The sequence below is a fragment of the Acanthaster planci genome, linkage group LG17, assembly GCF_054643075.1.
Source record: "Acanthaster planci isolate LZ-2023a linkage group LG17, COTS_SCS, whole genome shotgun sequence".
Lineage (NCBI taxonomy): Eukaryota > Metazoa > Echinodermata > Asteroidea > Valvatida > Acanthasteridae > Acanthaster > Acanthaster planci.
The window spans coordinates 9209599-9222130 of NC_141793.1; positions in this window are offsets into that span (position 1 = coordinate 9209599).

Genomic DNA, 12532 nt, shown 5'->3' on the forward strand with positions numbered 1-12532 from the left:
GAGTCATTTCAGCGTGGTGACTCGAGTTGAGTCCATTAGGTAAAGAAGTCGAGTCCAGTCAAGTATCGGCAGCTAGAAGACTGATTCCCATCCTGCACATAGACCCCAGACGTCTTATAGGATAATGTAACAGTCCAATTGGCAGTGGCAGATAACATGAACTGACGTTTTGGTCTTATATCTGAATGGCTTCTAGTCTGGTGTAAGTTTTTTTTCGCTGATCTTTGACGTTAGGGGCTAACTGTATTACAAATCTACTTCTTATTATTCAAATGTAGGCTTTTGCCCATTTATGCTTCGAAATCAAGTAATGAATATACTGATTATCCATCAAGGGCTTATTAATAAGATATCCCCCGAGCAATGATGAATCCACGAATTGAGAAATACATTTAAGTCCGGTTTTGGCTAAACGCCACAGTACCACGTGGTGGGAACTGCAACATGCTTGCTGCTTCACGGAGGAAGGACACTATAGACAGCCGCTATGCATGTTTGTATGTTCATCGGATATAATTTGCGACAAGACTTGAACATTATGAACCAGTACCGCAGGTTTCCTTCATAAGGGGGACCCAAGTCTAATAAACATTTATCTGAGTTGCGTCTTCCAATGCCGGACTCGAGTTTAGTCATTTCCTCGCAATGTCGAGTGCCGGAGTCCATTCATTTACCCACAACGACTCGAGTCGAATATTCGCAAAAAATTGTACTGCAGTCGGACAATAGTCGAGGTGGTTGAGTCATTCTGACAACATGCATTTTTAAGCCAATGTTGAGACAGCTTTTGTACGTTCTGTCAATTGCTGGCACATGTAACAAGCGTGTGTATATGTCATTGAATAATTTTTCATTCCAGCGTTAATATTTCCCAAAGGAACAGGTCTTCAACTTGACACCAAGAACAACAATTTCTGACATTTATTTTGAGAGGAAATAATACTACATTTAGATTCCGGCGGGGGGCACCTGTATGTTCAGTTGTTTGCTGAGCATGACAGTTGGGGGTCAGGAAAAAACACCAAAAAATATAGTTTGCGTTTAATTTTCCTTTTCCAAATCTGCAAAATGAAATTTTTTGGAGTTCGGCTGTAGTTGAATTCTTATTGAGGGTCTCGGTTGCAGTGGGCTTTTGTTAGATAAGCTTTTGGCTTGGTTTTTTTATTTTGGATTTGTGTTTTGGAATTGAGGTTGCAAATAGATCTAGGTGTTGTTTAGGCCTTGGCTTGATGAAGATAAGACGTAAAAAGGTATAAGTCTGGGTTTTCCTGAATCACATGGGATTGATTTTTTGAGGAGCATGGTTTGTGGTCTGGCTTTGGGGTTGAGGTAGGATTGCGGGGTTTAGTATGTGGGTCTGACTTGGGTGTCTGATTTTATCTGATGTAACATTTGGGAAAGGGGTTGTTTTAGGTTTGAAATTAGGTTGCATTTTATCTGGAGGTTGCGGTTATACTTGAAGGTGACATTTAGAGCTATTGTTTTGGCATGGTTTGGAGTTAGCGCTGGAGTTGGGTTGGAGTTGGGATTGAGGTTGGTTTTCATAGTTTAGGTGTCGAGATTAGGTCTGTTTTGGTTTTTTTGGCAGGAGAATGGACAGGGTTTCATCGAGCCTAGTGTTTCCGTTGCGTGTACGCAACGTTGGCGCATTGGCGCGTGCTAAGGGTTGAACGTTCTGGTTATTGGTTACGGGTTACATTTTTGGTTGGTAGGTGGGTGGTTGGGTTAGGAGTGAAAGGGTTGCGTCTCTTGTTGAACTGGGTTTGAATTTCACTTTCTTTTGTTTTTCTGGGTGCTTTTCAAACAGGGGCGTAGCCAAGATTGCTCCCCCGGAAAAGGTGATGCGATTTGAAAACCCGTCGGATCATTGCCGAATTTGTTTTGGAGATATTGATAAGCAGTCTTTATTGTTGTTCTATTTGATAATTTGAGTTTTGTTTACCATTTCAATACTGAAATCATTCGTGTTTGATGCAATTTAAACTTTAATGTTAATGTGCAATCCTTACCGTTACACGTACTGTCATATGCAACACTCCTTTCAATCGAACAATGAATGTGAAAGCAAGTACTACGAATATCTTTAAATTTGCTTCATTTTGCTTGAAAGAATCCCTGCTCACACACTGTTTCAATCTTTCAGTCAGTCAAATTTGTGTAATCTCAGTGAAATTTTAATCAGAAACGGGAAGCCTAATTGATTTCTCAAAATGAAGTCAGTGGATTTTTTATAACTTCCCGAGAGCATAACCCAATCTATAGACAAGCTGGAATGATGGATAGTACAGTTTTGGAAACAGCACCATGTCCACATTAATTTGATGTCCATACTATAAAACATAAAACGAAAAATTTCACCATGTAATGGGTTTTCGCATATTATGTCACTTTTTGTTTTTAAAGGACATCAAACCCTGTAATCAGATGCATTGTAAACAGCCGGATAGACAAATTCAAGACTTCTGTTTGTGGTTGCTTTTATTAGTGAAACAATAGAGGATTACAGCTTAATAAAATGGGGGTGGGGGTGTTCGAAGCCCCTCCCCGCGGGGGCTCTTGTTTAAAATAATTTGAATTTTAAGTCATCGACAAAACAACACCTGATAGGTGATCTAAAAGTACCCAGAATGCAAACTGTATGCAAGTACCATTACCCTTTTTAACAGTGAATAAATTTTAAAACAAGGAATTTAGCAGTGAAACATTAACTCTGAAAGTGGTCGTTCAAGGTCGAGATAGGTGGTGCCTTGTATATCAGTATTCGTAGAGCACTTTCGTGCAGACGGAAACAGGCAATCTTTACTTTTCTCGTCATTTTATCTATTGTGTATTTGGGAGTGTATGAAACTATTGGAATGTAATCTACAGTTAGTCCTACGTAGTCTGGCCCATGCAGCGTAAGTCAAATAGAAGCAGCGATTCACTCGTCTGGCAGGTCGCATCACACCGCGGGATGAACAGTAAAACAGGGACATTGTTTGTACAGTTATCAGGTTGTCACCGGACAGCTGTGATCAGAAGGGGAGGAGTTGAGGTGGACTTTACACAGCCGTTTATACACCCTAACGTTTAAAAAAAAAACAAAAAAACATCCTGGCGACTTCTCGGCGGGTCTTGTTGCTTGGTCGCGCATGGGCTGTTGCGCCGTGATGTCATATTATTCGCGGCCTGGTCGGGTCTTTGACTGAGCGACGGAGCCGTAGATCTGCAAGTAGGCCTACATGAAGGAGGACAACGACAGGGAGAAAGCGAAGGTCCAAAGAACGTGGCAGTGGCTATAGTTCCTCCAGGCCTCAGGAAAGCGCGCATTGTTGATACAAAATGCCTAGTACGACGCATCCTACAGATATAGTATAACTAGTTCTATATACATTTTATGTAAGCCTTTCTGCATGCGCATTGTTTCTACTTGTATTTCTCTTCTATAGTGTAAATGTTCCACTATGAATAATTACCTTGTTTCTCTTCAAGAGAAGAAAATTAGTTTGTTAAATCCTTCAGTTTCAATTTCGGTTACGATGGTGGTTTTTATTCCCCCTCGACCCGTCATATTCATAATTTCAGGTAAATAGTGTTATATAACTCTTCGTGAACGACTGATTGTTAGCAGAACTATATTGTTAAAATAGTTATGATAAACGAGCTACAATGATTTGTGTGTTTCATAGAAAACCAAAGTAAATGTAACGATACAAAACACGTACAGCCACAGTGAAATTTACATAGTTAATGCAGAATAATTTATTATCGGTATAACTGCTGGGCTTTGTTTAAACTTGACGTGATTTTCTAAATGAGAGACACCAACAATACAGATTACACTGCGTGATGGGTGCAGCAAACACACTTTTTTTCTGAGAACGTAAAAGGCAAAAAGGTGGGACAAACTTGTCAGACGATTTAATAATAAATTATTTTCAAGACAACAACACTAAATAGCGGTTTATTAAAACTTAACTGCTTGCAAATCTCGATACATTTGCAAATTGCGTTCAGAACAACAAGTTATACTTTGCGCTGACGTTCGTTTTAGTCTACTTATTTCCAGGAAACATTTACTTCATCCCAGTTAATGACTACAACTACGAATACACGATCATTAGAGATTAACATAATAAGTGCAATGTAGCTGATCCATACAAATGCAATACGGTTTAATGAATTTTCAACATGGACGCAACTGCACGTGATTATTACATTTGATTTAGATGAAACAAAGGATGCTGCTTAGAACAGCCGTATTGTAGACACTCAGTACCATACTGATACAGCAAGGTGTCAAAGATGGACTCCTTTTGTCATAAACATTCTAAATCATGGATAATCAGCAAATCATAATCAACATACTGTATCTTGTTTCCGTTTTGCAAGATGAAATCGTCAATTTTAATTTATGCATCTCTGCACGTAGAAGAGTCTCTAACACATTTTACCTTGAATATCACCTTTTGTAATTGGGTCAGGATATCAAAACACCTTCCAGGTAAAAAAAAAACTGTGATATTTTCTGCATTTACAGCTGTGATTTTTGTTCTTTGAAAAACACATGCTAATGAAATTGTTAACCTAATTGGTGTTAAAATGTTGCAATCAAAGTACAAGAATTGTGTCCACCTCGACTTCCTTTCTATTCTGTCTCTGTTTTCTGGGCACTGACCTTTGTGCGTTTATATTTTGGTGTCCTCTGAAGCGCTGGATGTGTGACTAAAGGGTTCCCGTCCGTGTGACACGGTAGTGACCCGAGTAGACGCTCTGGAGTTACCGGTCTTGTGCTGCTGTTGAGCTGTCTTCACCCCAAACGCCTCTTGGAACGCCCTGCGGTACCTGGGATTGGTCACCTTGTAAATAATGGGTTTGACTGAGGAATTCACCAGAGCCATGACATTAGCCATCTGAAACAGGCCCGGGTACTTGGACTCGGTTAAATTGCCCAGCACATGCAACACGACCTTTATCCACGCCGGGAGGTTACAGACGAAGAATACTGTGGTATTGGTGAGGGGCATCCTGGCCACGTGTCGGCAGGACTTGTCGGTGTTAGTTGTGGGCTGTTGTGTCGTACTGTCATTTGCGGCGGACTGGTCAGGCCTAAGTTGATCCCGGTTGAGGACATCATCCAATCAACGGAGCCAGCACTACAACACCTCAGCAAGACCGCAGCGGCAGATGATGTCCACATCCAACTTTATCAAGCTCTCAAGCAAGCCAAGCCACCCAAGACCAACATCTCAAGAAAAAAACTCGAACCTACGTCAAGACTAGTCAATCCACATCCTGCCGGCAGACAAAGGTAACGCAACAATAGTCATGGACAAGGTCGATTATGATAGGAATGTCACAGACATTCTCTCCACCACCACCTACCGTCCCCCTCCTGAAGGCCCCACACCAGCCATTGAGCGTAAGATTGCCAGCAAACTATAGAGGGATCCCAATACGACGCCTTTGGCGTCGATCTGCGCACTTCCGCGTTTGAAAACGAGGCTGTATGTACTCAGCTTCAATTCTAAATACGATTATAGACGACTGAAAGTAAGGAGTCAAGACACAAATACATAAATTATGTTACACTCAGACTTTTCAGGCTGCAAATGTTTGTGGAAGAGTCTTTCAAGATGACTCCACACGTCAAATCAAACGAAAAAATAACGGCAATTTACCGCAAACTAGCGTACCTGCGATGGTCGTGTATAACGTATCTGCATGTGCAGTGGGCGTGGTTCAGACAGACGTGGCATCACACTTAAGAACCGGATACTGCATATACTATGTCGACTCCGCGGGCGCGTGCGACGTAGTTCAACACAGAGAGCCTCGGTTTCGATGCTGATATGCGCAGATAGCGCTAATGTGAAATCCCTCTATGGGCTCTCCAGCGCTCTGAGGCTACCCCCCTCACGTTGTAAAGACAATTGAGGCCCTCTAGTACCACTTGCCCCCGGTCTTCGGCCAGCCCAAGATCCACAAGCCTGACATTCCCCTCCGCCTCGTTGTAGCCTCACGAAAAGGCCCCACCTACAACACTAATAAGCACCTCACTAAAATCCTTCAGCCCTTGGTGGGCAACACCCCTCATCATGTGACCAACTCTGACTAATTCGTCCAACACATTCAGAATCTTTATCTCCAGCCCAGCGACATCATGGTCAGTTTTGATGTCGTTTCCCTCTTCACCAACGTCCCCACATACGAGGCCTGCCTCATTGCCAAAGAACGTCTCGAAAATGATCCCACTCTAGATCTGTGAGCGCACAGCCCTCTCTCCCGACCAAACCCATGACCTGCTGCTAACTTGCGTCTCGCCGTCCAGCTTCAGATGGAGAGACAAATTCTCCGAGCAGTCGACTGGGACCTCCATGGGATCTCCTTTATCCCCGGTCCTAGCCGACCGGTTCATGGAGGAATTCGAGACAACGGCACTACTATCTAGAGATCATTGTCCGGGTACTTGGCTTCGCTGCGTAGACGATACCTTCATTATCTGGCCGCATGGACCCCAAAACCTCCAGTCATTCCTGGACCATTTGAACGACCTACACCTCAGCATAAAGTTCACGATGGAACAGGAGGAGGGGAATTCTATCTCCTTCCTTGACGTCAAGGTCCACCGGCGTGCAGATGGTTCCCTCGGGCACTCCGTCTACCGTAAGCCCACCCACACAGACCGGTACCTGTACAACTCGTCTTTCCCTTTCATCCCAGCGTAAAATCTTCAGTCATCCGCACCCTGATCCAACGAGCACACAAGATATGTGATCAAGAACACTTACAAGATGAACTCCAGCACATCTCAACGGCACTCCAGCACAATGGATACCATCGGCACCAAGTCCAGACTCAAAAACACCGCGACTATCGGGTCTCCTATACCCAAAGTCAACCCCCCAACTATAAGGACATAGTCAACCTCCCATTCATAGGTAGTACGTCACACAAAATCCAACGGATCCTAAATCAAGCCAGCATCAAGGTGTGTCACTCATCGATCAAGAAACTCCAAGCCAGCCTGAAGACCCACAAGGACAAGCAAGACCACAAGACCAAAGCTGGTGTGTATAGGATTCCCTGCGAACGTGGGAAGGTGTATATCGGCCAGACTAGAAGAGATCTCTCTACCAGACCCAAAGAGCACATTGCCCACGGCTGCAGAGGAGGCTATGACAAATCGGCCATAGTGAAGCACTCACATGCTGAAGACCACATCATCGACTGGAAAGCAGCAGAACTCATCGTTCCTGTTAACAGATGGCACCCTAGACGCATCAGAGAAGCCATCGAGATCTGCAGACACGACACAGTACCCCAAGACATCGGCTTCAACATATGCAACATCTGGCGCCCCCTACTACCCAACCAGACCAATGGGTCCTCTAAACCCACGGTCCACAACCCTCTCCCCACGACACCCACGTCAACGCATCATCTAGCCCACCAACAGCAACCCACAGGATTAGGATCCAAGCACCAGTTAAGCTGTTCTGCCTCAACGAGTTCCCACTACACTTAATCATCCCAACCAGTACTTATGGGCCAGACACACAAGAGTTCGGCACTCTTTCTCCTGAAGACAGACATAGCACACTGTCCGAAACGTCGAGTGAGCCCCGGTTCTCTCAGAACCACACACACTCACAAAAGATAAATATATCCACATGGTGTCACCGCAAACTTGCCCATGGTTAAAGGAGGGTGAGGTAAACTCCCGGCTCTTCCTCACAGAAATGTTATCCTTGTATTCTGTACCGACAAATCACTGGATATCGTACCCAGAACAGTTTTCAGGAAACCAACGAACTCATATACGCAATAAGCTGCACTCAAATTACGCCGTTTGCCCTAGACGTTATATTTCTTTTTGAGTATGTGGGTAAAAGGTTGCTCCAAATCAGAACTGACCTTATTGTTTCTGGCCGCCTGGTTATCGAAACGAACGGCTTGATGAATTCCTTTCTTATTTTCCGATTTTTACGGGCGACTGGTACGCCTTAATACCCTGCAGGTACAGCACATGAGTAACCAATGACATGATAAGATGCAAAACCTGACTATACGCCACCGGAGAATTGCCTGTCCTTTGATAAACCTGTAGTGGATAAAAAAGAACTCGTGAAACGTTAACCATCTCGTGAGCACGCTAACTACATTTAAGTTGTTTTAACTGTTGCTGAAGTACTATGACCAAGAGTGCTTGCATGTATTCGGGATGACAGGTCGCAAGAACAAATGTTGAAATTCAACGACTGGACATAAATAGTCTCACACTCAAAAAACTACATACTAGGTGCTAAGGAGGCCTATACGCACCTGACGTGCAAAAGTTATCTCCAGTAGTGTTACATTTTCTCCTAACGAGTGGGGTGCTAAACAGCGAGACGTCCTTGACAGCACCTTAGGTGTAAAAATAACACTTCTTGTGTTGAAATGAAATTACTTATTAGCACGTCATATGGTGCTGCGGGAAGACTGGTCAATCAGATGATCGTGTGGGAAACCCACACTTGCCCATTAATTAAACCTCGTCTGCTCATTACATGATAATCATGCATCGACCGCATGATGCCACATGACGTGATGTAGTTTGCTTACTACAGTTTTTTCAGGATGGAGACGACCACACGAACAGACTGGAGACGACTATTGATCCGGCAATTTTGAAGAGGTAAGCAAGCAGTAAATTGATTATGATACTCGCCGGATAGCTGTGTCATCAAGTAGGCCTAAAGGTCACACTGATAAACAAGCTACTTCGTCAGTGACGATATTCAAATCATTTCGTCCAGTGAAAAGGACCTGTTCTGATTCAACAAGAACCATGTAGGTCTGCAATACGTCGTTCGTTAGGCTGAGACTGAACATTATGGGCCGGGCGTGTTTACTAAGTCTGTATAGGCGTCGGGTGTGCATCTCACGACTTGCCAGTCACTAAACGTGGTATACATGTAGCTCTGACTGCCTTACAGTGTTAGGTCGCATTGTTTGAATGTTAGTGTCATGTCAGCATACACCTTATTTTGAGCTACTCCCGGCATTGTATAGGCACTACACCGTGTGCCTCCCATTCGCTTTAATGGGTTCATGGGATTTTGAATGCAGCCCAATATGAACCCTCCATCATGTGTTCGTTTGTCGTTGAAACTGCACTTTCTCCAAATTTTAAAAATCACAAACCCTATGGTTCGTACCGTACGTGTAACCAACTCCTCGCTTGTATGAATCTTAAGAGATTTAAAAGTCTGTGACTGATAGATTCCTTTTCTTTCTAAATTGCTTTCAGACAGGTTACCAAATTCCTCGAGGAAATGCTGAGCAACGAAGCCACAATACAGTCAACTCTCATGGCCTTTGGTGCCAAACCACAGACAGAGCAGATCCACTGAAGACAGAGATATACGGATTTCTCCTTCGATCTTCAGACACCATCAGCTGTGAATATGCTGAAAACTGAAATATGTAGTCAGAAATGTTCAGGAAAAGTGCCACCAAGCGGCACTGAAATTACCCGAGCAGTTAAGGTCCTTGGTTAGTGCCTGAAGAGACTTTTCTTGACAGTTTCGAAGTTATGTGTAGTGGCCAAACATCTCAGCTCTTTAATCGTTTCCTGAAAATAAAGTTGAGTATCAAAGTGAAACACACATCTTTTCCTAGGTGATTTATTTTGCGTCCTGTGAGTTGTTGAAACCTGAAGTGTTTTAATCTAGCTCTTTATTGGTGCTCCATATTTTAGCACCTAAGTTACGGAAGCAACTGAACTACTTTTGTGTTACTTTAACCCTTGAATTGCTTTGGTTTAGCTCTTGTTGAGTGCTCTACGGTAGCATGGGTGCCGGTGCTAAATCAGCACAGCATGTGCAGTCGCTCTATGAGCACCAGGAAGTGCGCAAATTTAGGTGTTCTAGTTCTAAATTAGCACTTTAGTTTTTAGAGTGCAAAGACCTTTCATAAACATCAGAACCGACATGAAAGAAAAATGAAAAAACTCGGAATATGCCCATATGTCATTTTGACATGAGTAGCTCTTCGTGAAAACAGTGACATTTGGAGCAGTGCACATGAAATAGTCTCTTTTCTCTTTGTGCATTTAAATGCCTCTTCGAGGGCTCGTGGTCCCCTTGCCTATACCCCTGGAGTCAGCCAGTTCTTCCCTGATCTAAAGAGTGCATCATCGACAATCAAAGCATCAGCGCGAGGGGAAGAAGAAATTATATATCGGCAAATCCGAGGGCAGGGGTATCATTATGAGGGGAAAATATAACTTTCTGAAAAAAATTCGTTTCCATTCCTTCAGAAAGCTTGTTAAAGTTCAGCTTCACACCAAGGCCTTGAAGGTTACATGTATAGTCTTTAATATTTTTTTCTCATTCCTCAAAATGTTTTGCTGTATCCTCTTTCAACACAAATGGCTTTGTCAACACCAATAACGTGTGTGGCATTGAACCCGCACCCCTTTGCACAAGAAGACTTGAACTTTGACCGAACACAATTTTCATTTAGTATGGCATGTGTGATGGCGTAAAGTTGTTATAGCGCCCTCCTCTTGTGAAGTTGTGCGATCGACACTCACGTTTAAAAAAAGTCTTTCCTCGTGATATTAGAAGACGTCGGTTGATCCACAATACAGGCAGTTTTTCTAGCAAAGTAAACCATAGAAACACAACAGTTGGTAAGAACAGATAATTAATTCGCCCGTCTGAGAAATTACTGAAGAATATTAGATTTAGTGTTAAAGGTCAGTTGGGGGACTAGAGGAAAGGGTTGTAACATTTGTAAAATTACAGAGGGTCATTGCTGGTACTGTTAAACTACCTGGAGTCACAGGTACAATTGTATACTTGAGTTCCACACGTGACCAATACGCTAGACACATAATAAGTAAACTCATTCTACACAAAAATAACTGATCGTTTTCTTTATTTAACCATATAATCGGGTGGCCATTAAGGTTCATGTACATGTATTGTTACATGAAGTTTATATGTATTCCTTGTCAATTTATTGCAATGAACCGCTGACTCTGGACTTGTAGTGAGGGCTGCCTTTATAGGGTAAAAGGTAAAAAGTTTCTTCAGGCTTCATTAAGGCAAAGCTGTTTCCATGGGGTTTTTGTCAGCATTAATCATGGAGTCAGATTCACTGAGTAAGGATGCAGAAAAGGCTGGGATAGTCGTTTCCAGTGCACCACGTTATAGAACAACTGGGGCCGGTACGGAGGGGAGCATCACCGGAAAAATGAGCGTACCTTATCCAGTTACGTAGAGGCAAGGCACATAATGCCATAGAAAGCCGTATTCTCTTAGAGCTCTCAGAAGGTTACCAGCGTGCAAAGAGCATATTGCAATATGTTGTATGACTAGTTTGGTAGGAATTACATTGTTGCAGCTGCCTATATAACAAAGGTGGTCGATCGTTCTGCCATCAGAGCCGGTGAAGGTGGGAGTTTGTGGGACCAGGCACGAGGCGTTGTCAGATGACTCTCACACAGATAGGCTACACTGCAGACTTGAGTTCAACTGACAACTTTTGAAGAAACAGCGACTTCTGCCAATTCTGCCTTTTCCGATCCAAGTGGGCTACCGCCGCTCACAAGTTGATGGAGGGAAAGGTTGTACCCAACTCTTCTCATATGACCGACTTCGTGAAAGAGCACACCAAGGTGGGGAGTAATGCCTATGGCCGGAATGTCGAAAAATCCGCTAAACCACACACCAAGCTCGGTTCCCCTCAGAATAAAAGTAACAGCAACAAGGATTCATCTTTTACAGTACAAGAAAGGAAGGATGACCGGTTCACCAATGCACGTTCGCGCTGCCAGGGGAAACAGACAATCTATGAGTGCAATTCAAGGCCAAAAATCTGAAACAGAGGTTAGAATTAGTGAGACAGAAAGGGTTGTGCTTCAACTGCCTCCAAGTAACACACCTTGCAAGCGCATGGAAGTCCAAATGGGTGTACAACAGGGAAGGCTGTAAAAGGAAACAGTTCACCCTTCTGCACGCTCAGCCACAGCCTAAGGAGGTTTCTAGTCAGCAATCCAGTGCTAGTCACGAACCAGTGCCAAGCCCGCAGAAGGCAACTCTGTTGGATCACACAGGGGGGTCTGCTGAAAGTACTTCCTGTCAAGATCAAGCATGAAGGGAAAGAGATGCCAACTTGGGCCCTTTTGGATGAGGGAAGCGACATCTCTCTCTCTGTGAAAAAAAGAATTTCAGAGGAGCTCGGTCTTGAAGGGAACTAAAAGAAGTTCATACGAACAACGGTGAACAGCTCCTGGGGTGGAAGTAAGGCTGTCAGTGGAAGGGACCCAAGGAGGGCAAACCAGAGAAATGCCAAAGGTGTGGACAGTGAAGAACTACCTGTCTCTGGTCATAGCATACTGACACAAGAACTCATTACTATAGATGGTCTCACTTAGAAGTAACATTTGTCCCTTCAACCGAAAATGCCAATGTTGAATTGCTTACCGGAAGCGACACACCTGAGGCCTTTTGGGTACGAGAGGAAAGGAGAGACGAGAAGAAATAACCGTGTGCTGTTC